The sequence below is a fragment of the Paroedura picta genome, chromosome 2 (genome assembly GCF_049243985.1).
Source record: "Paroedura picta isolate Pp20150507F chromosome 2, Ppicta_v3.0, whole genome shotgun sequence".
Taxonomy (NCBI): domain Eukaryota; kingdom Metazoa; phylum Chordata; class Lepidosauria; order Squamata; family Gekkonidae; genus Paroedura; species Paroedura picta.
Genome location: NC_135370.1, coordinates 152,832,520 through 152,860,210, shown reverse-complemented (window position 1 = coordinate 152,860,210; position 27,691 = coordinate 152,832,520). Strand labels below are relative to the sequence as shown.

The following is a 27,691-nucleotide window of genomic DNA, read 5'->3' as shown; positions in this document are numbered from 1 at the left end:
TGCAGGGAGGACTAGGGGCGGGAGATCAGCTACAAAAAGAATCCTGAAAGACCCTCCTTCAAAGTCTCAAGGTGTCCAACATTCTCACTGCCTTTCCCAGGTGTGGTAGAAAGACTTTAAATGCCAGCCAGAAGTCCCAGCATAGCAGACCCTCATCTCAGGTATTTGTTTAGGTTTATTCCCATCAGGGGTGTTTTGGTGAGGAAGTATTCTGATTTGGAAAAAATACCCTATAAATAACCCCCCACCCAAAGTACAGTCATATCCCTCTATCCCTTGAGGAAAAAGAGATTGAATTTTTAAAACACTCTAGAGGTTTTTTCCCCCTTGTTAGTATGTTAGCAACAAAGCAAAAATCTTCCAGAAACGGACTTTGAGCTGTGGGAATCCTGATGCTAATATGAATCTGCCTTTGCAATGGAGCATTTTTAATATTCTCTTGCCTGTTTCTTGGCTTATCTAATTGAAGCTGACAAGCAATACCACAAGGAAGGTATTCTTCCATTGTGGACAGCCTTCCCTTACTGAGTGATAGATATCGGATCCCTTGGCTACTTTCCTAGAAGGCACTTGTTACCACATACACTCCTCAAGATGTCATTCATCTTGAATGAACTGAATGAGAGGCGACGTTCCAAAGAGACAGGCAGAAAGTATGGAATCTGAGAGCAAATGATGGTGGTTATTTAGCCCACATCAGGATTCATATTCTGAAACCAGAGCTCAGAGAGTTTTGTATTTCTGGAGCCTTAAGATGTGTGAAACATCTCATTTGATTTTAGTGGGTTTTGCAACTGTTCTGCTCTATAGTCCTGGATATCCACAGAAATTTCAGAACATTTTGGATTTCTTTACTGGCAGGAACCACAGGATGCAGTCAGATGTCAATCCAAAGGAAGGCCCTTAGGGATACCAGTCTCCAGGTGGGACCAGGGGATGGCCGGGTTTTACAGCTCATCCCCATGTGATAGAGATCTGTTTTCCTGGAGAAAATGGCTGCTTTCGAGGGTGGACTCCACAGCATTATACTCCATTGAGGTCCTTCCCTTCCACAAATCCTGCCCACTCCTGGCTCCAACTCCATTATTCCCAGGTGTTTCTTACCCCAGAGGTGGCAACCTTGCAGAAAGCAGTTGTTGCATTCATCTTCCATTTTTTAGCAAGGAAGATGGAATGTGGAGCAGGAATACAATGGGAACAGAACTGTGTTCATCATTTACTTCGTAGGGCTCATCTTAACCATTGGCTCTTATATATATATTTTAAAGGGCCATGTAGGTGGCCCTGTCTGGGCCTGGACAGCTACCCTGTCTGGGTGGTGTCCGGGTCAGCGGGCCCTGGAGTGCCCCTGGAGCACCCACCTCCAGGAGCCGAGCGTGCAGGGGCGTGTCCAGATTGGGATGGCGGTACCACCCGGCCATCACGCTGACCACGGGCCCTATGGTGAGGAGGGCATGGGGCTGGGGAAGCCAGGGATTACCGAGAGGGAGGGGGCCAAGGATGGCTTCCCTGTGGCCCAGCAAGCACACCCTCTGCCTCTAAGAGGCACCAGGTGTGTTTGGCAGGCCGCAGGGAAGCTGCGGGCTCGCCGGGGGAGGGAGAGAGCCAGGGATTGCTTTGGGCGCACTTGGTGCGCCATGGGGAAACAGCCATGGTGAGGGGGTGGGGAAGGGCCCTTTCAAAGTGTGTTCTTATGAACAGACTTTGAAGCTAGTGACTACATATTATGTAGAAGGTTAATCATAAACTATCTGGTGTTTGGGAACATTATATGATTTCACAATGCACATTGGCATTGCACATTAGATGGGATGTCTTAACTAAGCAAACAAACACGTAAATATTCACTTAAGGCTGGAAATATCAGTATATATTTCAATGCAGTGCAATTTTAATGCTAAAACATTGGCAGTTTGTCCATTGACCAACAAGTTTTGAAATGTTTCCTTGAATTTTAATGAGCATAACTAACCCCAGTTTAATGAAGGAACACTTTGTTGCCAAAAATTGCATGAATCTGATGATAATGTTTTCCATGTTTTACTAGACACAAAGTAAAACTTTGAAGGGAGTTAGGGGTACACATGAATTTAGTTGGATGGTTGGCATATTTTTGGCCCCATGAAATTCGGAACAGCTATACCATTCTCATTCAGCATTCATGGACAGTTGTTTCTTCCAGATTCAAAGTTTAACAGTACAGCTGGGACACTGGACAGAGAAATAAGCTGCAAAATAGGCTGTTCCCTACTCTGGCATTTTTTTGTTTTTGTTTTAATTTGCTCTTTGGTCATGTTGAGATGTGCATCACTACCCACTGGGCCCAAACCATTGGATAGACACATGTGTTCAGGGATTGAGGTTTCTGAAAATCATGCAATATGACCACCTGTGGATATGATCCTGGCTACTTTCATATGGGTCGTTAAGGCTAAGTCTCATTAAGGCTAAGAGGATGGAGGAGAAGTCGTACTTTGCAAGTTATAATAACTGTATCCTGATTTAGTGTATATGTAGACAGAGAACATCACTGCTACATATCCCATCACTGCTACATGTGATAGCTTGGGCTGGATTTGTCAGTGCTGCGCAACAGCTAAATTACATCAGCCTGAGGTTTTTACATGGGAAGTACCTGATATGGTCCTCTTTAACAAATACAATTATTTTTATTATATGTCTGTAGTTTCGAACCTTTAAAAATTCCATTCTGTTCTGTCAGAAGGAAATGACTGCCTCCTGACCTCTACCCCCCCTCCCCTCCCCCTTTATTTTTACAGGAATCCATGCAGGAAAGAAAAGTCTCCATAGGACTGGAGCTTGGACAAGGTGAACTTGAAAATGCTGCTAGGGGAAAAAAATGTTTTAGACTTTTAGTGTCATGTTGTGAGATTCATCGGCAAAACCGTATCTGAGGATGGTGCGCTCGAGAGTATCTTCTGGACCAAAATACAAGGGGGAGGGGGTAATGGTCAATATTGAAATTTAGAAAATTGTGGAAATCGTTTTGCAGGAATGGAATTCAGACTTCGAAAGTAAGGATAACTTTTTTTTGCCCAGTATAGATGCAGTACAATAGAAACATTCCCTTGGTTCATTCTTAGTCTTCCCACCAAGGATTCTCCTTGACAGGGATTAGTGGTAGATGGAAAAACTATCATTGGTTCTGTTCTCCCCTCCTATAAAGAGTGCAATCATGTCATTATTAGCAATGCACTGATCAGAAAAGACAATATTGAAACAAATACCTTGTAAAAAAAAATAAAACAACAACAACCATAAATAAACCAAGGAACACTTCCTTAAAAATGAAAGCATAATTGTTCAGCAAAACATAATAAAATCACAGCAAAGATTAAAGCTTTTAACTGAAAGCAGTGACAAGAAGGAGTCATTCACTTTTAAAAGAAAAAGATCAAACATAAGGTAACTGGGAAACAATAAATAAGACAAGAAAGGACAAAACCCAAAAGCATAATTGATTTGTTAAAAAAAAAAGAATATTAAACGTACATATAGAAATAGTCAGAAGAAAGCATACCACATTGATTTTTGTATCATCAACTTACATCAACAAATTGCCCGCATGTTTTTTGGCATGAAAGAAAAATTTACAAAAGAAAGTTGTGTAAGAATGTTCTTGGACAAGCAGAATTGCCACATTTGAGAAACTTTGCTTTTTATTTTGCTGTCGTTGTTTTTTGTTTTTTTCCCTCTTTTTATTAAAAAAAACTTTTTTATCAAAATGTGTATTATTTTCATTGTTTTTAAATATAATTATTTACGACAAAAGGGTGATACAGGGAGGCAACAACACATACATCCACACCACATAACATGAAAAGAAAAATAATCATAATCCTGCACTAGAACAAATTGGAACTTTTTTCCCTACTGTGTTTTTTGTTCTTGTAAATTCAGAATTTTGATTTTCTTCACAATAGCTCTTATATAACTTTTTTTTTAAAAAATTAACAGTACGCTTTATAGAATTTGTTTTTGCTTACATCCCTACAGACCTGTGGTGCAAATCTCCAATCACTGCTCCAATGCAACCTCCACATGAAGGTATGGAATTTACACACAAGCAGTGCTGGACAAATCACACCTTTAATGGTGTTTGAGAATCAATGCTTTTCCTTAAAAAAAAAATCAATTGGATATATATTTTTTAAAAACATTTTCATTTCCCCCCCTTAGAATTTGGGGTGTGTGTGTTTTAAGGAATGAATGACTGCACATAAAACTTTAAACAATGCTAAAGAAAGGGTGGGTAGGTAGAAGAGTGAAGGGGGGGCTTATGGGAAGAAAAGATGCCTTGGGTGGATGAGGTGGGGCTGTACGGTCTATGAGTGTACTACACAGATGAGGATGATGGGAGTAAATGTGTAAGTCAGTTGCCATGTCCATGTAAGTGCAGAACGGAGTGATCTAGCAGCATTAGAGCTTCTGGCTGTAAGGAAGGGATGGGCAATATACAAAAACAAATGAGCATATTCATGCCCATCAACAAAAAGAAAGAACAGAACTCTAACATTGACAATCTCACAAACCCTAAGCTGCAACTTCTTCAACATGCAAGTTACAAAAAAATTACTAAGGAATATAATAACTAACAGTTTCATTAACGTTCTCAAATGATAAGAACAGTTCAAAGCTCCCCCTTACTTAAAAAAGCAGTAAAATATACAAACTGATAATAATAATAATAATAATCAGATTAAAAAAGAAAACAAAGAAACTAGATTTTATGCACTGAAATCAGAGCAACTTCAACTGCAGCTCCAGCCAGTTTCCTTTTGCTACCAAAGCCTCAGCAGCATATGTTTCTTATCCCAATTATTAATAGCAGGGTCTTTTCACACTTTGACTCTCCAGTATAGACAGCAAGGATTGTTAGAGCAGAGGGCATTTTGCAAGAGATCCCTTTTCCAGCTCAACTGTAATATTTCTTCTTTTTTTTTTTTTTAAAGACTGACATTTTTTTTTTAAAGTGAGTTTGTAGGATTCTGCAGTTGAGGTCCTCCCTTATTCAAAGAGGGAGATAGAGGGGGGGAAATCAGAAAACAATTCAATAATGTTTATGTTGTTAGATTGGAAGAAACCAAATCTAAAATACTAATCCAACGATTGAAAAGAAATGACATAAAAAGAGGCATATTTTCTTTCTTTAAAAAAAAGGAAAAAAGGAAAAGGAAAAAAAAAATAAAACCCACGCTGTATTCCCAGCAAGAAGAGAGAAGAGAACAACTGTCTCTGTTTTTTGTTTGATTGTTTGTAAATAAAAAAAAAGTATTCCACACACTTTCAAAGATGAACCAACCAGATGCAAACATCGAAAAGGAGGAACAGACAAAGCAGTCCAAGGACACTTTTATCATTTGGGATTAACTCTCCCTCTCCCTCTCTCTCTCTTTCCTTATTAAGTCCCATATTTAATGTAAATGTTTGGCAGGAAAAAAAGTCCACTAAAACCCACCCCCTTCTCTCTTGCACTTGCTTTTTTAAAATTTAAAAAAGCAAATTCTCTTTACTTTTAAGAAAAAATAAATATGATTGGAGGGAACATGCAGTCTGGATGTACGTCATAAATAGACATAGGAAAAGATATAAGAAATTGGCTGAGATTGACAAATGGGTTATAATAAAATAGCTTTTATTAACTATAGGATGTTAATAATAATAATAATAATAATAATAATAATAATAATAATAATAATAATAATAATAATAATAATAATAATAATAATGCATGCTTAAAGTAAGTTGCATTTAGGGAAAGTAGAAGAAACAGAACAGCAAGCTAGGTCTGGAGGATGGGGTAAGGAAGGAGAAGGACATTTAGCAGAGGAAGCAATTCAAGGAACAAGTATATCATTCCAGGACTCTCCAGTAGGGACAAAGCACATTCTGCCGGGCACGGTGCAAGCTGTAGAGGAGATCATCAGGGAAAACAGGGAGGATGGAAACTGGAGAAGGTACTGGGAAATCCATTGGCAACTTTTCATAACACTACAGTTGGGAATCAGGGCCATGAAACGTAACCTTCAGTTTTCCAGTCTTTCATAATAACCAATAATTGTGGGGTGGCTACGTTCCCTGGCAATTGTTTGCATAGCTGTTAATCCTTTTCAAAAGGGCTTTTATAACTCGGGACATCACACACAACCCGATCATATACATTCCCCAGCCCCAGGGAGAAGATCCCATAGGGTTCAATGAGGATTATTCCTTTGTTTGCATTCATAGGATTCAGCCTTCAAAGCATAAGCACATTTCTCATGTGTAGCCCCAAGTTTTTCCTTCACAATAAGGCGTATCCATCCCCTCAAATATGGGAGTGCTTTGGCTTTAACTTGCTAATGTGCAGGTGAGAACTATTTTTTTGCTGGGACTGCATGGAGTACTAAATATTTGCAGAGTGCAAACAGTTCCAGTAGGTGAGTGAACAATTTGTCAAGTGTTTAGTACAGAATACTAAAGAAAGGTCACAGAATAAAAACAGCAGGGGTGATTCTTCTCAATAAGCCATTGGACTTTGCTAACGTGAGGAGCCAATGGATGGCAGTAGCCTCATGCATTGAGCCATAATACAGAATGCAAGATGCTTGGGTTACTGGAGATTTCGCAAAGCACGATCAGCTGTACTTTCAGACCCCACTGAGAAAGCAAGGGAAAGTGCTGAAAGCATGAATTTAAAATGCGCAGAATAGAAGTAGGCACCGAAAGATATGTTAAACCCTCCGCCAATATTTTCTTAGACGTCTTAGTGAAAAAGTGTCCCGGGCTGGTTGAGATTGAATGACAGTGGATGAGAATTGTTCCACCTCCATGGAAGGGCATCAGGTGTCTGTCCACATGGGCCTTTTGGAAGCCGTATATGGCAAGAATGACCTCTGCCACTACTGGAGGTGAGCACTGGAACTCAATACTGCTCCTTTTAGAGACTGGGTTGGGTAGGGGAAGGCTTAACCAAGGCAAAGATACCTGGATGGGCTAGCTTCAGGGACAGTATAATCTCAATGTGTTACTAGTTGAACTGAGCCCATTTGGGATGCCTTTTGGGTGACATTTGTAGAATACAGAAGTACAAAGAAATTGGGCTTTGTCAGATGGAGCTGTTTCTAATGCAGAGTCCCTGATTGCTAATCCCTACCAAATTTCTTAGCCTTTGGCTTAATCCAGCCTTGTGAAATTTCACAAATGGGCTTTTAATTATGCCTCGACTCAGCTTTCAACTGGAGATCATAGTTTGTGCCCAAGCTCTTGTAAAACTCCATTAATCCTTGCCACTAAATCTTCAGGCAGTAAAGTGGGTTAGAATTCATTTAACTGCAATTCTGTGGTTCTGTCAGTCTCCTAGAATCCTACTGTTTTCATTCAATGCTCCTGATTAATCTTACAGCTAATCTACAAATCTCCTCCTCTTTTACCTGACCTGACCTTCAGACAATAGACCTTTGTGCTGCTATGGCTGCTGCCCTACACTCTCCACTGTGTACCATAGGAGAACAACACCTACGAATGCGGAACACCTGCCTTGTAATAGTTAGAAAGAAAGCATCAAGGAGCATGACCCTTACATAAAGTTGAATTTAACAAAGAGCTTTAGCAAGACGTATTATGAAATGTATGCTAGAAAATCAACTTTTGGAAGCTACAAATTTGTCCACTGATTGTTGCACACCATCTCAGTCATTCTGCAAACATTCAGGATCAGACATTCCGGTGACTTCCTACACACTTTGGTTCCTTTTCATTACTTAGATGACATTCATATGGCATGGTCTGTAAAATATTAACAATATATGTATAAACTTCAAATGGAATAGTAGAAACTGTAGACCAGGTTGGATGTTTTTCTTCATTTTCTTTAATCTACCATGGAATGATCTGTTCCGGACTGCATTTGGGTCTCATATATTTTTATCCCACCCATTCTCTAAGGAGCTCAGGGTTCAGAGTTTGTCCTTTCTTTGTTTTGCTCCCACACTAACCAGGTGAAGGAAATCATTTGACAGAAAATTCCTACCCCAAGATCATGCAGTGAGCTTCATGGCTGAATAGGATTTAAAAGACCCATTTCTAATCTCTATGCCACACGACTATTTTATATTATTTAGCAAAGTCATCCCAGAGCTCGGGTTGCCAACTCCGTGTTGTGAAATTCCTGGAGATATGTAGGTAGAGGTTGGGGAGGCCAGAATGTGAAGAGAAGATAGATTTCAGCAGACTGAAATGCCAAATTTATCCTCCAGAGCATCCATTTTTCTCCAGGGGAACAGGTCTCTGCAGTTTGGAGATCAGTTGTAATTCTGGGAGATCTCTGGATCCCACCTGAATGTTGGCAACCTTTCCAGTGCACTTTACAGCCCTGACACAGAATTTCCTGATACCCATGTGACAGATCCTTCAGTTTAATGACTAGAAGGACAGCTTAGATTGGCTCCCAAAGGCACTGGCACTGGGATTTCTGTGTACAGAAAATGGCATCTGAACCAAATAAGCTGGAACAAACAGACCAGGGTATAACTAAACATATGTCATGTACTCCCCCTCCCAACACAACTGCATTAATGGGCTATCAAGATAGGTAATCACTCATTCCTTCTTTCCTGCTAATAATCTTTCACCCCCCTCCCCCTTGTCCAAATGCCACGGGCCTATCAGCCTCTGCAAATAGGTATTTTCTCTTCTTGAGAAATCCCTCCTCAGACTTCCCCTACTCTTATCCGTATTTGTCACAGATCTGGAACCTCCAGGGACATCATGCTAACTCCTGGACAGACCATCAACCTTTTAACCTTTCTTTAGTGATCCCATCAAGTTACTGTTTGAGGCTTCAAGCTATAATGCATGACTAGAGGTTATATTTTAGTCATAAAAAGCCAGCTATTTGCCACAATTGTGTGTGCAGTTTAATCCTTCTGGACTGCTCACAAAACTTCTGCATTGCTATAGAGAAACACCAAAATGATACACAATCCGCCCCTCCTTTTTTTGGGGGGGGATTCGTGGTAGTTCGGACTCTGTGTCTGGAGAGAATTGTGAGAGGCTGGAAATGATAACTGGACCCTGAAGAGTGATTTTGTCTAAACAGTGAGATTAAAAACAAAGTGTACAGACACCTAGCTGATAGGGAGAGGGCTGCTTCATAACACGCCGCCCCCCCTTTCTCCATTCATTCTCCACTGCTAGAAAACACAAACTGGACTGCGTTTTGCCTTCCTGATCCCAAAAAGATCATGGAGACTTTACAGAAGATTTTATTTTACCTTTGATAAAGTAGCTTTGTAGTACTGCAATAATGCAGACCATGCCATTAAAAAAAAAATTCTCAGACAAGGAAATGGAGAGGGGAGGCCGGTTGCAAGGGTGGGACGAGACTACAGAGACTATTGTGCCTTTTCCCCACCATATGGGCTTGCCCCTGGTTGCTCCCTGGTGAGAAACAAGATAGGAGGTGGCAAATCCAGTTTTGGTAATTTCCCTCATCCCGAGGCAAATCAGGCCAAAACTCAAGCCAGCTCCTGGACACCCTCGGGATGCAGACAATGTCATGTGGAGAGGGTCTAAAACCTGCTACCAACCGGAGGCTGTCCAGAGGCAGATTCCACATGCGGAAATGGTCTATGTTTTTTTTGTTTCCTTTTTAATTTTGACATGTCTCTCTGCAAGGAAAGTTTTCCACCTCGCTTTGTTCAACCTTGTTTGGAAAAGTTTTAGAGATGTTTATAGCTGTCCTACTCTGGCTGCCTTTCTTTACATGGGATATACTGGTTTCCTTTCATTACTGGACAGTTGCTGTGGGGATCATTTTGAAGCACATTCCTCCAGAGGTAGGACAGAGAGCCACATCAACAAACTTCCTCAGCATTTCATCCTATTGTAAAGTTTGTTAATAGGCACAAATGAGAAGATTTCAAGTTACATATCCTTGTAAGTAGGTTAGCTAAGCTACAAAGGTGAGGGTTTCTTTTTTTTAAATGCTCTCTTATCTCATCATTTGCTTTGAGCTCCCTACACAAATGGCTGCAGTGTTACTTCAGACGGAGCATCAATTCATATTAAAAACCATTGGGAAAATGCACATAGCTTAGAGAGGTATGTAGATGGATGGATTGTAGCAACAGAGCCTCCCCTCCCCCAGCACAATAATTGATCAGGCACAGGCAAATCTGTTAAGAGGAAAGAACTACGATCCAATAAATATTAGCCCAGCTATAACCATGTTTAGGTGGAACTTCCTTCAAAACAAGTACATGTAGGATTACAGCCTTTGACTGCAGGAGTAGATATCATACAGCTCAGCATTTGGCATTGTTACTGGTTGAGTAATCAGACCCTGAAAACCTATCTATGTTTATCCTGCCTGCAAAGACATGCCCTCTGCCCTAGAAACTGTTCCAATAATTGAACCATTGGGACTTCACTCGGATTATTAGTTGGAACCAGACTGCAAACTTCTAACTGGAAAAAGAAGAAGAGTTGGTTCTTATATGCCGCTTTTCTCTTCTCGAAGGAGTCTCAAAGCGGCTTACAATTCCCTTCCCTTTCCTCTCCCCACAACAGACACCCTGTGAAGTGGGTGAGGCTGAGAGAGCCCTGATATTCCTGCTCGGTCAGAGCAGTTTTCTCAGTGCTGTGGCGAGCCCAAGGTCACCCAGCTGGCTGCATGTGGGGGAGCACAGATTCAAACCCGGCTCACAAGATTAGAAGTCCGCACTCCTAACCACTACACCAAGCTGGAGATGAATTATTAAAGTCCAAGCATAGAGAACTTCTGTGCTGATGTATGCAAATAGTTCTTGCCAAAGTATGAACAAACGATTTACCACCTCACACCCTTTTTTACTATTATATTTAAAAGGCCAGAGACTTGGAAAATCAAAAAGCTTAGATAGTAATGTCTTCTTCTTGAGGCAGGAAGTCCAAGACTTACCACAGAGAAGGATGTACTCTCAAGATACTCTCTTATGCCTTGGGTTATGGAGTACTAAGTCTTTACCTAGGGATTCCATCTTGATCACATACAAAGAGACAATGGGAAGAAGTTCCAGCTCTGAGAAGTGTGACAGTACAATAGACAGTTTCTGCACTAGCTAGTACAAATGAAGCAAGTGATGCGGCAACTACATGGAGTTAAAGGGGAAAAAAGATATACAGTGCTAGATGTACAAATATATCAAGCAGGAGATACTCTCAGATGTGTCGGTGATGACAGTAACTACCCACAAAGAAGCTTGTTGCCCTTAGGAATAAGGGAAAGGGACAGCATCATTGAACAGAGACTTGGGACAACCATGGAAATTTTTCAGCCTCCTGGAACCTGAGGGAATACAGCTTGCAAGTTTGTTTCTTCACAAGACTCTTTCTCCAAGGAGCTCAACATAGTATACCTGGCATCCCTGTTTTATCCTCCTAACAACCCTTGACAGAGACAGGGACTATCCCAAGGTGAGCTTCATGAGTGAATGGAGATTGAGTCTCCCTCATCCTATTCGTATTTACAGCACTTGCTCTGCAAACAATTAAAAGAGTTCAGCTCTATCCTACATAGCTTGAAAATAAAAATAGTGATGCTTAAACAACGCATGGTTTAATTTTGTTTGTAAGATCAATTCTAGTGCAAGCCATTACATCTCATATCCTTGGTACAGAATGTGGCTGCTAGGGTCCTCACAGGAACATCTTGGAGGGCCCACATTCAGCCAGTGTGAAGACAGCTATATTGGTTACTGGTGGTGTTCTGTATCAAGCTCAAGGTCTTGGTATTGACTGTTAAGGCCCTTTGCAGTCTGGACCCCACATATCAGAGGGACCACTTATCTCTCTATGCCCCCCACAGAGCCTTGCACTCTGCAGATACTAATGAATTGGTGATTCCCGGCCCACATGAAGTGTGCCTGGCCTTGACCAGGGCTAGGGCCTTTTTGGTCATTGCCCCCACTTGGAGGAATGAGCTCCTGGATGAACTAAGGGCCCTGTCAGAGCTGTCACAGTTCCACAGGGCCTGCAAGATGCAGCTCTTCCACCAGGCATTTGGTCAAGGCTAGGGCTAGAACTAGGGCTAGGACAGGAAGGCCTGGAGGATCATTGTCCATGGGGTCGCGATGGGTCGGACACGACTTCGCACATAACAAGGGCTAGAACATCTTTGGGTTCCCTCCTTCTCATCTCTATGGACATTTAACATTCTAGTTGTTATCATTCCCCCCCCTTCCCCCAATACGTGAAGTTTTATGTGGAGGTGGTTCCGTAAACTGGAGCCTATTGCTGGAGGAGGGAGAGAGATAAGAGGTAAACTTCTTGATTGCTGTTTTGTGCCATATGATTCTGTTTTAAATTGGGGTTGGTTTTAGTATGATAATATTATGTTATATACTAGAAAGGTAAAAAGGAAGAGAGTGATTTAGAGAGAGCTTAGCATTGGGAAGTGTAAGGGGAGGGGTTCTCCAGTCTGTAAGAGAATGAGGTTGAATATGTGCGTTGGGGGGGGGGGTTGTGGTGGCATGGTGACAAATGAGGGCATGGTATGGATGGGTGTCAAGAACCTGTGGTTTAGAATGTTAGTTGAGTATGGGAGAGGACTGACCCTTGGGAATTGTGGCATAGTGGTTACAGATGAGCTTTCAAAAGCTTTCAAGCACCCAGCAGGCCTCAGTTGTCTCTAAGCAGTTTAAAATCCCCTTCCCTTCCTCTCCCCATAACAGACACCCTGTGAGGGAAGTGGGAATGGTCCACAGTCACCCAGCAGACATAAGGTGTCTCTAAGCAGTTTAAAATCGCTTTCTCTTCTTCTCCCCATAACCGTCACCCTGTGAGGGATGTGGGGCTGAGAGCTCTGAGAGAACTGGGAATGGTTCAGTTACCCAGCAGGCCTCAGGTGTCCCTAAGCAGTTTAAAATCACCTTCCCTTCCTCTCCTCTTAAATAAGCTGCCCATCCATCCCGACCTCTGCGGAACACTCATGCCTTCCAGGACATTGTCCTGCATCGTGCCCAGGTCTTTTAAAGTCCCACTTCCGCCTCCTCTTGCGACGCCCAGCCAGAGCCAACTCCCTGCCTCCCTCCCTCCCTGCCCCCCGGCCAGCAGGATGGCCGGCAGCAGTGCTCTGCCCTGGCCGGCCCTGTGGCTGGCCTATGCAGGCGCGCCACGCAGAAGCTCGCCCTCAGCCCCCACCTGACCTGAGCTGACAGAGGCCATGCAGGTGCACAAGACGGGCTCGTGGGAGAGGTTCCTGTGAGGCGATGGTGAGCCCAGTCAAAGGGAGGGAGGGAGGCTGTGGCGGCATCCCACCTTACGTTCCTTCAACTCTGTTTATCTTACCTATAACAATTAGCCTGTCAGGGAAGTGGGGCTGAGAGCTTTACTAGACCTGGGAATGGCCCACAGGCACCCAGTAGGCCTCAGGTGTCTCTAAGCAGTTTAAAATTGCCTTCCCTTCCTCTCCCCATAACAGTCATCCTGTCAGAGAAGTGGGCTGAGAGCTCTGAGAGAACTGGACCCACAGAGCGCCCAGTCACCCAGCAGGCCTCGGTTGTCCCTAAGCAGTTTAAAATCACCTTCCCTTCCTCTCACCATAACAGTCACCCTGTCAAGGAAGTGGGCTGAGAGCTCTGAGAGAACTGGGCCCACAGAGCCCCCGGTCACTCAGCAGGCCTTAGTTGTCCCTAAAACCTGAGAATGGCCCACAGGCACCAAGGAGGCCTCAGGTGTCTATCAGCAGGTGTCTCTCAGAGGTTTAAAATGGCTTTCCCTTCCTCTCCCCATAATAGGCACACTGTGTGGGAGGCAGGCCTTAGGGCCGCACCCTGATTGGTCCATATTCCCTCACAGACTCCTGGGACACGCTCCTCCCACAAGACTGTTTTACAAATATATAGAGGAACCATGGATACAATCTTTTACTGAAGTGTAAGCCACCGTGAGCCAGCCTGCCGAGAGCAGTAGCTAATAAAATAAAAAATAAAATGCAATAGCACAATGTTCTCTTAAAGTATCTGGAGCAACCATTACTTCGATGACTCAACATGGATTCTACACAATGTTAACTTCCAAGTGCGTATTAGTGACTTGTACACCACCTTTTAAAGCTTTTACAATGGTGCAGGTTGTGTTAGTAGCCTGCCCATTTAATTCCCTTCAAGTTAGCTTGGGAAGCCAGTTGTACAATATAAGAAATGTCTTTTTGCAAAAGAGTTGCAGGGGTAGGAGACATTGTCAAAACTTAGATTGATCAAAGCATTTGGGAGCTGCTTCTAACAAGTGCATTTTCCCAGACAGCACCCACAATGCTACTGTAATGTGTGAAGTAGACTAGATTGCAACTCAAGTCTTAGTGAACCGGGTTGCTTTCCTGATCGATTTGATGACCCAAACGACAGCTTAACATAGGCTCTCATCAAAGAGAACAGTAAGCAAGAGAAAGGAAAGAACTTAAAAAAAAAGTTAATTTAAAAGAGAAAGGTCAACAACACAGAAGCAAAGGAAACCTGTTTTCTTTTTAAAATGGTAAAGGTAGACATCTAAACCCCATGGGTCTAGGTTTTTTTTTTTTTTTTTGCCATGAGGTCTTATGAGTAGTTTGGCTTCCATCGATCCAAGACCCTGAGCTGGTCTTTCTATTTGATTGTACAAATGTTTAGATGCACTAGGGCTCCCCTAAAACCTTAGAGAAAAGTAATCGGAGACTAAATTGCACTGGTTATCAATCTGTGCTTTGAACTCAGTTCTCTGGGCAGGCAAATCCTTGTAACTACAATGAAAACGCATTGGAACTGCCTGATACATCAAAGAACCAAGTTCTCAAAATTGCCGCAGGGGAGCTTTTTGTCGCAGAAATTTTCAGTTTGCTGCCTGTGGTACAGGAAGGGTGTTTGCTGCACGGTACTCTGTTGCAAAGGGAAACGGAGGATTCAGGCGGCCTTTATGGAGGAGAATGTGTGTTGTTTGGTTGCTTAAAAATGAGTCAAGCAAAGCCAAGGCCTGATTCCTGCACATTCACTTTGAGAGAGAACAAAATTGCAGGGGCAAAGAAGGCTGGTTGGTTGGTGGTGGTTCTTTTGTGGGGAGGGAATCAGATGACTTGCTGGAGATAAGCTCAGCTGCTGTTTGCAAGGACAGGAAGATCTCGAGTCCTTCTGTATCTTCTCCACTCTTTAGTTTCGCTTCTGGCAGCCCTCTTCCTGCTTCTCACCCAACAATTGACATCCCTTTATCTGACCCCAAGCCTTTCATATTTCCTTCCCCAAGCCGATTGTACCCTAGAACAGTGGTCCCCAACCTTTTTGTCACTGGGGACCGGTCAACGCTTGACAATTTTACTGAGGGCTGGGGGAGGGGTAGTCTTTTGCCAAGGGACATCGCCGCCGCCACCTGAGGCCCTGCTCCGCTTGCTTTCCTGCTAGTGCCCCTGACTTTCTGCCACCCGCTAGGAGGCGCTGCCAGCAGCAACTGTGCAGTGTCACGCTGAGGGGGCGCCCCAGCCATGGCAGCCACTGGAGAGCACCAAAGGTGAACCAGGGGCAGAGTGGCAGGGCAGCCCCCGAGGCAGCATCCGGGGAGGAGGACGAGGTGGAGCCGCGGCCCAGTACCAACTGATCTACAGACTGCGACTGGTCTCCGGACAGGGGGTTGGGGACCACTGCCCAACAAAGTCTTGTCCAGCTGCACAGTGGGGAACTGTCAAGGATTTGTGAGGACAACCTTCATTATCCATACAAATCCCCTCTATTCTCTTTCTATGTGCAAAATAAGAATAGAGCTGAAGAGCTAGTTTTTTATACCCTGCCTTTCATTACCAGAAGGACTCCAAGGCAGCTTTCCCTTCCTCTCCCCACAACAGACACTGTGAGGTAGGTGAGACAACAGGTCTGTCAGGTAGGTTATGCTAAAAGTATGTGAATGGCCCAGAATAACCCAGTGAGTGATTCGAACACAGCACAGTGGGGATTTGGACCTGGATCTTCTACATCCCAGTCCAAAACTCTAAACCAGGGGTAGTCAAACTGCGGCCCTCCAGATGTCAATGGACTACAATTCCCATGAGCCCCTGTAAGTGTTTGCTAGCAGGGGCTCATGGGAATTGTAGTCCATTGACATCTGGAGGACCGCAGTTTGACTACCCCTGCTCTAAACACTCCTCCTGTGATTGCTGTTGAATAGCAGCAAGCAGCTGGGTCACACATATGTTATCAAGCACACATATGTTACACATATGTGGGTCACACATATGTTAGCAAGCAGCTGGGTCACACATATGTAAGTCACACATATGTTATCTAACTGATTCAAGGGGATAGCCATGTTGGTCTGAAGTAGCGCAACAAAATTTGAGTTCAATGGCTGCTTTAAGACCAATAAAGATTTATTCAAGGCATGCATACACAATTCCTCATGCCCTGAATGAATCTTTCTTGGTCTTAACGGTGCCATTGGACTCAAATTTTTATATGTCATCAAGTCACTCTTGGTTGTAGGTCAGCGGTCCGCAAGCTTTCGGCCGCTGCGGACCGCTGCTCCGGAGTGGGGGGAGATGGCGGCCTGGGGGCACGCACACGCGCGGCAGCCCCAGCGCAAACGCGTGCGTGGCAGTCCGCGCATGCGCGTTTGCGCCGTCGCCATGCCGGCGGCCGTGGGTCCCCTTCCTGGCCACTAAAGCGGCCGATTAGCTAGCAGCTTGGCAAGCTTCTCTTCCCTCCCCTCCCGAAACAAGAAGCTTGCTGGGCCGCGAGCTAATCGGCCGCTTTGGCGGCAGATTTGCTTGCAGCCTGGCGAGCTTCTCGCTTCGGGGGAAGGGAAGAAGGAGCCGTGGCCCAGCGCCAAGGCCCGCGGGTTGGGGACCATTGTTGTAGGTGAATACCCCTTTAAAACCCAGAATAGCTCCATAAAGGATGGATAAACCTCTTCCTTGATTTTACTGATAGAAATGAAGTCTATAAGGCTAGGAAAATTGTAGCAATTGCCTAGAAGCTTCCACTGAAGGCACTTAATTTTGAAGGCTATTGCTTCTGTTATTTAGGCCCCCCATCCAATTAAAAAAAAGATTTCAGTGTTTTGTTATACTTAATTTTGCAAATCTGATGCTTTTCTCAGTTTATAGAAATACCTCTTCGTAGCCCTGGTCTTTGGATTTATGGGGCCACAGGTGGGGCCATGTTAAGGATTAAATATGTTGATGCTTAGTGTCCTCAAATATGGTCATTTAGATATGGCATCTTCTCACACTACATTCAGGGCCAGACACACACTATTCTCCAGTACGAAGTAGATAATATCTGCAGCAAAGGCCCAGATAATGACAATAGTGGCCCCTATATGACCATAATGGAAACAAGATATTCCCTGTTGCAATGCTTTGGCTATGCAACTCCACCCCCACCCCCACCACCAATTTGTGTTGCTGAGCGTCAGTGTTTCTGATTGAGTTTGGTACATTTTCAGATTTCATGTGATAGTGCTTATTTTGGGGGGTGGCCACAAAGGAATATTGGTCTTGCCTTGAACTTCCACAAGGAATTCCAGAATGCATTTCTAGGAAGCCTATTAAAAGACAAGTACATGAAAAGTAAGTTATAAGCCTATAGCAGACAACTGGGGTGGCCTTACAGCAAGCCTGTTTGTGAGCACCACAAGTTTGGGACCAGTTGCCCAGAGGTATCCATTGCACCACTAATCTGTTTGATATTTGTAAAATTAAACTGCCAGAGTGGCTTCTGCTGATTAATTTTGTTTTCCAATGTATTTTGAATTGCTTTATTGGTTCTTTGCCATATTGTTTTATTCTAAGACTAGCTTGCTGATTTTTTAGAATTGGGAAATTGTGTACCACTTTTGACGCTTGCATAGAATGCCGATTGATCTATTTGATAAACAACAAAATAACAGTGCTATGGAGGCGAAGAAAATATTACCAGATGTGTGAACAGATGTCGCATTTAGCAAAAAAAAAAAATACACGGATGATTCCAGTAGCAGTGCTTAAAACTTAGAAGCTGGCACTTCAGCATATGGGTACGAGCCTGAGAAATGTTCAGTGAGCTTGGCTGTGTGATTTTAGGTTTAGTAGTTATATGAACACTTAAACTTGTCTTTCTTCATTTTACTATAGCCAGCAATCTCGACATTTATTATTTGGAAAGTAGCTGTAGGATGGATTTTGGGGCTGCTAAGACCCATTACATTTGGAGCTTCCTGCGTGATTATTAATACACAGTAGCATAATAACCACCAACAAAATGAAACTTAACAGTGAAGCAAATCTAATGGGATAGAATGTTAATTAAGAGGAGCAGGGAACTCATCACTTTAGTCTTCCTTCTATTACAGAATAAGATGTTATATGGTGGGCTTTTAATAGGAAAGGCTATTAGTATCTCATAAGACACTAATTTCCTTTATTGCCGTTGCTTCACAATTGCAACTTTCTTTCATACTGATGTGTTCATTATTCCTGTTCATGGTCCTTCGGCAAGATTGGAATTTTCGCAAAGGAATAAACATTTATCCATATAAACCTGGCATTGGCACAAGCTGAATCGCTGAGCTGTGTAGGCAACTGTGGTCAACTCAAACCACCTAAGGCTATGTGCGCATTTGAAAAGAGACATGTCTTCAGATTTCAGATTGTGGAGGGTGTGGGGTATGGGATTTTACATCTGAATGCTTCTCCATCATGAAAGATGGAAAGATGTGTTGTGGAAAAAATAGACTGGGACATTTCTCCCTGACGTGTTAATTTTCCATATGCAGGCAATTTTTAACTGACATGCAACAAGCCTTCAAATATAAAAACCTTTGTCAGCTTTCTGAAAACTGTACAATCCTGGGAGGAATTGCAGCATTTCCCAGCGTTTGAATCAGCTCTGTACAAAGAACTATCCTGTTTCAGGCTATGTCAGAATTTAGTTGAAGTGAAGAAAGTTCATGGAAGAAACCATTCAGATAACTTCATTTAGCTTAAAGGAGTCAATTTATTGGTTATCCCCAACCCCAAGGAAGCCCACCTGGCCTCTACCAGGGCCAGGGCCTTTTCAGTCCTGGCCCCGACCTGATGGAATGAACTCCCGGAAGAGGGCCTGTAAAACGGAGCTCTTCCGCCAGGTGAGGCCGGGCGGTGAGGAGGATCAGCCCCCCCCCCTCACGAAATCTGGCGGTAGTGAGTGCCAGCCCCCTCCACCTCCCGTAGCTGAGGCGGTAGAGACTTGATGATTAGTATTATGCCATCTATTGTTGTTATTGTTGTTATTGTTGACTAATTGGCTGTTATTTACTGTAATTTTATGTTATTTTTATGGATTTTAGGGAATGGGATTTTATGTGAGCTGCCTCGATCCTTCGGGGGGAGGCGGGATATAAATAATAATAACAACAACAACAACAACAACAACACTACCACTGGAGATACAATACAAATTATAAAAGCTATCCATTAATCAATCTATATTAAATATTTGGTCTCTGATCCTAATTTTCTGAAACAAGATCAGTGTGTGTGTGTCTGACAGTGGACAAACTATCTATATTCTAGAACAGGGGTAGTCAAACTGCGGCCTTCCAGATGTCCATGGACTACAATTCCCATGAGCCCCTGCCAGCAAATATTCAATATATATGTTTTCATGTCCAAACACACTTCATTGGTTTAAAGGGAGCCACTGGACTCAAACTTTTTTCTGCTGCTTCAGACAAAAATGGGTACCAACACCCACCTGAAATCCATATATGTTTTAGTTGACTATTATCTTTAGCTGCTAACCTGCTGACAACTCACATTCTTCTTGCCAATAATGACCAGGCAGCCAGATAACTGACAGACTGTTTGCGGTCTGTCTTGGGACAGCTAAACATAGTAACCACAGGATATTTGGCTGCTGAACATGGTTGCCGTGAAATCCTGGGCATTGCTACTTATCTCATGTATAATATTATGATGTCAAGGTAGCCTTGAAACCCTTCAGTTTTAAAAATGGTTGGAGTGTTATTTTAAGAGCGGGAAGTTACAAGTTCAAATCTTCACACTGATATGTAGCTGACTGGATGACCTTGGAATCAGTGGTGACCTTGGGGTCAGTGATGTTCAGGATTGTTATTCAAAAGGCATGGAACCTTAGGCTGAAACGTACCAATTGAGGTTCCTGATGACAGTGCATTCTTGGGACACAGAGGCACTGGAGAGGGATACAAATGGATCCTGGGATCCAACCTCATATACCCTGCTGATGGAAGACTAGGAAACAAATATGAGAGATGATAAAATTATACAAAGTCACTACAAAAAGATGCAAGTGACCTGAAAACTTTGTGGTATGTGTTGTCTTATGGTGATCTTATGAATAAACTAGCTTCAAAGCCCGTTCATGAGAACGGGCTTTGAAAGGGTCCTCCCCGTGAGCTTCCCAGTTGATTTCCAGGCTGCTGGGAAGCGCTGAGGGCAAGGGGGATGGTGGAGGGTGGTGGGGGAGAGGGAGGGCTTCCCGGGGGCCTGGCAAGCACACCTGGTGCCAGGCCCCAGGGAAGCACTCCCTCTCCCTCCTTTCTGGAGGTCTGGCAAGCACACCGGTGTGCTTTCCAGGAAGCACTCCCTATGCTCCCCCCCCCCCGTGGCTGGATGGCTTCCCAGGGCCTGGAAAGTAGATCCGGAGCCTCTGCGAGGCCCTGGGTGTGCTTTCCAGGCCTTGGGGAAATGCTCCTTCCCCCCCCCCCACGGCTGGGCCTCTTACCTGGGGCCCTGCAAGTTGAGCGCCGGAGTCACAGACATGCCTGACTCTAACAACCAGGCACGTCTGTGAGGCAAGGGTGAGGGCTTGGTGAAGGAGGGTGTGATCTGTAGGGGCAGGGCCAATCAGCGTGCAGCTGGCTGCACCCTGATTGGCCCTGGAGAGGTCAGACCGTTTCACAATTATTATGAGGTACCAAATGGATAAGATGGCCTCCAAAATGTCTCTTCATTGACATTGCTCAGGTCTTGCAACCTGGAGGCCACAGTTTCTTCTGAGTGAATCCATCTCATGTTGGGCCTTCCTCTTTAACCTCTTCAGGTTTTTCTTGCATTATTGCCTTTAGCTGCAATCTATGGTAACCCAAAGAGAGTAAGCCTACTGGCACTGTTCTGCTGCACAGAGACCAGCAAAATATATTCAAAATATTAGTAATCCCCAGCTAAAAATCCCCCAAACATAATATTTCCTCTTAAATGAATGTGTAGGAAACACAGCGACTGTGCTTGGAGAAATGTTGTAGGGAAAGCAACTGCCTGAATTTGGAAGAACCCTCAAGCGTGTCTTATCCATTCAGAGCATGTGGACTGGAGCCGAACATTGTAATGAAATACAGTAAGTAATGGGCACGATATATACCTTAATCAAAACAAGCTGGAGGATTCACGGGCAGAGGAATGTGGAACACTGGGTTGCTCTCACTACAGCCTGTCAGCTCTGTGGCAACAAATAGAAATTCACCAGCTTGTCTGTTTCAATAGAAAGTGTAAGATACAGCTAATTTCCAATGTGATTTTCTTCCTCAGGTCGTAATAAAGCAATGAGCAAGGAATTCTCGGCCTTCACTGATTCTGACAGGATGGAACCATGCTCGACAGTGTGGGGGATAAAGCTATCTGCTATGAAAATAATGCCTTTCTCTCCCCACTTCCCCGAGTCCTTAAAAACGCATGTGCTTTAAAAAGACATACTTTAACCAGCACTTTGATTTCTGATTTCCCCTGTGTTGGCTCTTAGAATTCTGAGGTACTGGCCACTGTGCAATTTCCTACATGGAAATGTTTTTCAAACACCCACTGAATTGCTGGTTTGCCCTTAGTACTGATTTCATAAGCTGAGCATACAAAGTTGCCTTATAATGGGGGCAGACAACTGGTCCACTGGACACTGGCCTATCTAGTTGCCAGTTGTCTCCTGCGATGGACAATAGAGCTTTGAGATTTCAGGCAGAGAAAGTTCCTTCTCATTATGTCATAACCTAAGATGCCCAAACTGGAAATTTCAGGGACTGAATCTGGAATCTTCTGCATGCGGCGGATATGCTCCATCACCCACAATGGCATGCTCCACTTAAGAAATCCCCCCAAAGACCAATGCTTCTTTTATAGGAGTGTTTTAACAAGATACAGTGCAGCCCAGTGCATATAAATACGGGGAATGGGGAAAAAAGAAGAGTTTGCTTTTTTATACGATCAGACTTCTGGGTTTTTGTGAGATTATATTTTCATTGGATTCTAGCTTCCTCCATCCATAACACAGTCTAATCATAAACTTTTTTTTTACAAAGGCCAGCTGAATCTTGCTGGTTCAGTTGTTTGCGTGGCAGATTTCACCAGAAGTACATTTGACTATCACATTACACAAGTTTGACAATGGTGATCATTTGTTCAGTTTAGTTTATGCTGACCAACGGTGAAAGTCTGACAAACTGGGTGGCATTAGGGTTTCCCCCAAGACTGTGTATGTGCAAAGATGCTGCCCATTCACATTGAATGGTATCTATTAGTGTCACTAGGGACTCCTTGCCCTGATCTGGATGACCCAGGGTTGTCCAGTCTGGTCACATCTTTGAAGCTAAGAAGGTATGCTCTGCCTAGTATGTGGATGGGGCACCATGAAAGAATCCCAGGGTTGCTGCGCAGAGGCAGGCCATGGCAAGCCATCTCTGCTCAGTTCTTGCCTTGAAAGCTCTGTGGGGTTGTCATATATTGGATGTGACTTAACAGCACTTTCCACCACCATCACCATCACAAGTACAGCGATATAGGCTCAATATCAGGAAATATTGCCCCCTTCAAGGATCGCTGCCTTGTTGTGGCAAGGGGGCTTGCGTAGTTCAGTGAAGCTATGAGCTATGCCGTGCAGGGCCACCCAAGACGGACAGGTCATAGCTGAGAGCTCTGACAAAAGGTGATCCACTGGAGAAGGCAATGGCAAACCACTCCAGTATCTTTGCCATGAAAACTCTATGGACAGTTCCAATAGGCATAACGATATGACGCTGGAAGATGAGCCCCTCAGGTCGGAAGGTGTCCAATATGCTACTGGGGATGAGCAGACGGCTAGTACGAGTAGCGCCAGAATGAATGAAGCGACTGGGCCAAAGCCGAAAGGACGCTCAGTTGTGGAAGTAACTGGTGTCGAAAAGACAGTCCGATGCTGTAAAGATTTTTATTCCATAGGAACCTGGAACGTCAGATCCATGAATCAAGGCAAGCTGGACGTGGTTAAACAAGAAATGAGAAGACTGAACATCGACATTTTAGGAATCAGTGAACTAAAATGGACAGGAATGGGTGAATTTAATTCAGATGACCATCAGGTATACTACTGTGGACAAGAATCTCGCAGAAGAAATGGAGTAGCATTCATAATCAATAAGAGAGTAGGAAAAGCAGTCTTGGGATACAATCCCCAGAATGACAGAATGATCTCAGTTCGAATCCAAGGCAAACCATTCAACATCACAGTGATCCAGGTCTACGCCCCAACCACTGCTGCTGAAGAGGATGAAGTTGATCAGTTCTATGAAGCCCTACAACACCTTCTAGAAGCAACGCCCAAAAATGATGTGCTTATCATCATGGGGGATTGGAATGCTAAAGTAGGAAGCCAAAAGATAACCGGGATAACAGGCAAGTTTGGCCTTGGAGTACAAAATGAAGCAGGGCACAGGCTGGTAGAATTTTGTCAAGAGAATACAATGGTCATAGCAAACACTCTTTTCCAGCAACCCAAGAGACGACTCTACACATGGACATCACCAGACGGTCAACACAGAAATCAGATTGACTATGTGCTCTGCAGCCAAAGATGGAAAAGTTCTATCCAGTCAATAAAAACAAGACCAGGAGCTGATTGTGGTTCAGATCATGAGCTTCTTGTTGCAAAATTTAGGCTTAAATTGAAGAAAGTAGGGAAAAGCACTAGGCCACTCAGGTATGAACTAAATCATATCCCTGACGAATACACAGTGGAGGTGACAAATAGATTTAAGGAATTAGATCTGATAGACAGAGTGCCTGAAGAACTATGGACGGAGGTTCGCAACATTGTACAAGAGGTAGCAACTAAAACCATCCCAAAGAAAAAGAAATGCAAGAAATCAAAATGGCTGTCTGAGGAAGCTTTACAAATAGCTAAGGAGAGAAGGGAAGTGAAAGGCAAGGGAGAAAGAGAAAGATACACCCAATTGAATGCAGAATTCCAGAGAAAAGCTAGAAGAGATAAGAATGCCTTCTTAAATGAACAGTGCAAACAAATAGAAGAAAACAATAGAATGGGGAGGATCAGAGATCTTTTCAAGAAAATTGGAGATATGAAGAGAACGTTTCATGCAAAGATGGGTATGATAAGGGACCAAAATGGTAGGGACCTCACAGAAGCAGAAGAGATCAAACAAAGGTGGCAAAATTATACAGAAGAACTATACAAGAGCGAGCTTAACATCCCTGATGACCACAATGGGGTAGTTACTGACCTGGAGCCAGACATCCTGGAATGTGAAGTCAAATGGGCCTTAGGAAGTCTGAGCAACAATAAAGCTAGTGGTAGTGACAGCATTCCAGTTGAACTATTCAAAATCTTAAAGGACGATGCAGTAAAAGTGCTACACTCAATATGCCAGCAACTTTGGAAAACTCAACAATGGCCACAGGATTGGAAAAGGTCAGTTTACATTCCAATCCCAAAGAAGGGCAATGCCAAAGAATGTTCAAACTACCGCACCATTGCACTAATTTCTCATACTAGCAAAGTTATGCTCAAAATCCTACAAGCTAGGCTCCAGCAATATGTGGACCGAGAACTTCCAGAAGTACAGGCAGGATTTCGAAGAGGCAGAGGAACTAGAGATCAAATTGCCAACATACGCTGGATCATGGAGAAAGCTAGGGAGTACCAGAAGAACGTCTACTTCTGCTTCATTGACTATGCTAAAGCCTTTGATTGTGTGGAGCACAACAAATTGTGGCAAGTTCTTAAAGAGATGGGAATACCAGAGCATCTTATTTGTCTCTTGAGAAATTTATATGCAGGTCAAGAAGCAACAGTGAGAACTGAACATGGAATCACTGACTGGTTCAAAATTGAGAAAGGAGTTCGGCAAGGCTGTATACTGTCGCCTTGCCTATTTAACTTGTATGCAGAGCACATCATGAGAAATGCGGGATTAGAGGAGTCACAAATTGGGATCAAGATTGCAGGGAGAAATATCAACAACCTCAGATATGCAGATGATACCACTCTAATGGCAGAAAGTGAAGAGGAACTAAAGAGCCTGTTGATGCGGGTGAAGGAGGAGAGTGCCAAAGTTGGCTTGAAACTCAACATCAAGAAAACAAAGATCATGGCATCCGGCCCTCTCAATTCCTGGCAAATAGAAGGGGAAGAAATGGAGATAGTGACAGATTTTATTTTCCTGGGCTCCAAGATCACTGCAGATGGGGACTGCAGCAAAGAAATTAAAAGACGCTTGCTCCTGGGGAGGAAAGCTATGGCAAATCTAGACAGCATCCTAAAAAGCAGAGACATCACCCTGCCAACAAAAGTGCGTTTAGTCAAGGCTATGGTCTTCCCAGTTGCAATGTATGGCTGCGAAAGTTGGACCATAAGGAAGGCCGAGCGTCAAAGAATTGAGGCTTTTGAACTCTGGTGCTGGAGAAGACTCTTGCGAGTCCCTTGGACTGCAAGGCGAACAAACCAGTCAGTCCTAGAGGAGATCAGCCCTGACTGCTCTTTAGAAGGCCAGATCCTGAAGATGAAACTCAAATATTTTGGCCACCTCATGAGAAGGAAGGACTCCCTGGAGAAGAGCCTAATGCTGGGAGAGATCGAGGGCAAAAGAAGAAGGGGACGACAGAGAATGAGGTGGATGGATGGAGTCACTGAAGCAGTAGGTGCAAACTTAAATGGACTCCGGGGAATGGTAGAGGACAGGATGGCCTGGAGGATCATTGTCCATGGGGTCGCGATGGGTCGGACACGACTTCGCACATAACAACAACAACAACAAAAGGAGAGAAGGGAAGTGAAAGGCAAGGGAGAAAGAGAAAGATACACCCAATTGAATGCAGAATTCCAGAGAAAAGCTAGAAGAGATAAGAATACCTTCTTAAATGAACAGTGCAAACAAATAGAAGAAAACAATAGAATGGGGAGGACCAGAGATCTTTTCAAGAAAATTGGAGATATGAAGAGAACGTTTCATGCAAAGATGGGTATGATAAGGGACCAAAATGGTAGGGACCTCACAGAAGCAGAAGAGATTAAACAAAGGTGGCAAAATTATACAGAAGAACTATACAAGAGCGAGCTTAACATCCCTGATGACCACAATGGGGTAGTTACTGACCTGGAGCCAGACATCCTGGAATGTGAAGTCAAATGGGCCTTAGAAAGTCTGAGCAACAATAAAGCTAGTGGTAGTGACAGCATTCCAGTTGAACTATTCAAAATCTTAAAGGACGATGCAGTAAAAGTGCTACACTCAATATGCCAGCAAATTTGGAAAACTCAACAATGGCCACAGGATTGGAAAAGGTCAGTTTACATTCCAATCCCAAAGAAGGGCAATGCCAAAGAATGTTCAAACTACCGCACCATCGCACTAATTTCTCATGCTAGCAAAGTTATGCTCAAAATCCTACAAGCTAGGCTCCAGCAATATGTGGACCGAGAACTTCCAGAAGTACAGGCAGGATTTCGAAGAGGCAGAGGAACTAGAGATCAAATTGCCAACATACGCTGGATCATGGAGAAAGCTAGGGAGTACCAGAAGAACGTCTACTTCTGCTTCATTGACTATGCTAAAGCCTTTGATTGTGTGGAGCACAACAAATTGTGGCAAGTTCTTAAAGAGATGGGAATACCAGAGCATCTTATTTGTCTCTTGAGAAATTTATATGCAGGTCAAGAAGCAACAGTGAGAACTGAACATGGAATCACTGACTGGTTCAAAATTGAGAAAGGAGTTCGGCAAGGCTGTATACTGTCGCCTTGCCTATTTAACTTGTATGCAGAGCACATCATGAGAAATGCGGGATTAGAGGAGTCACAAATTGGGATCAAGATTGCAGGGAGAAATATCAACAACCTCAGATATGCAGATGATACCACTCTAATGGCAGAAAGTGAAGAGGAACTAAAGAGCCTGTTGATGCGGGTGAAGGAGGAGAGTGCAAAAGTTGGCTTGAAACTCAACATCAAGAAAACAAAGATCATGGCATCCTGCCCTCTCAATTCCTGGCAAATAGAAGGGGAAGAAATGGAGATAGTGACAGATTTTATTTTCCTGGGCTCCAAGATCACTGCAGATGGGGACTGCAGCAAAGAAATTAAAAGACGCTTGCTCCTGGGGAGGAAAGCTATGGCAAATCTAGACAGCATCCTAAAAAGCAGAGACATCACCCTGCCAACAAAAGTGCGTTTAGTCAAGGCTATGGTCTTCCCAGTTGCAATGTATGGCTGCGAAAGTTGGACCATAAGGAAGGCCGAGCGTCAAAGAATTGAGGCTTTTGAACTCTGGTGCTGGAGAAGACTCTTGCGAGTCCCTTGGACTGCAAGGCGAACAAACCGGTCAGTCCTAGAGGAGATCAGCCCTGACTGCTCTTTAGAAGGCCAGATCCTGAAGATGAAACTCAAATATTTTGGCCACCTCATGAGAAGGAAGGACTCCCTGGAGAAGAGCCTAA

The 27,691-nt window shown here is 43.7% G+C and overlaps 1 protein-coding gene across 40 annotated transcripts in view; it reads right to left on the bottom strand.

Moving 5' to 3' along the window:
• NRXN3 (neurexin 3) overlaps positions 1 to 27,691 on the bottom strand; it is a 1,515,064-nt gene that overhangs the window by 8,885 nt on the left and 1,478,488 nt on the right. For 3 of the 40 annotated variants that reach the window (XR_013228547.1, XR_013228549.1, XR_013228550.1), the window contains one exon: positions 3,570 to 4,453. The exons of 36 other annotated variants lie outside the window; for them this stretch is intronic. The gene's annotated coding sequence lies outside the window, so the exon portion shown is untranslated. Of the gene's footprint in view, positions 1 to 3,541; positions 4,454 to 27,691 lie in introns of all 40 variants that reach the window. One more of the 40 variants, XR_013228548.1, reaches the window with a different exon arrangement.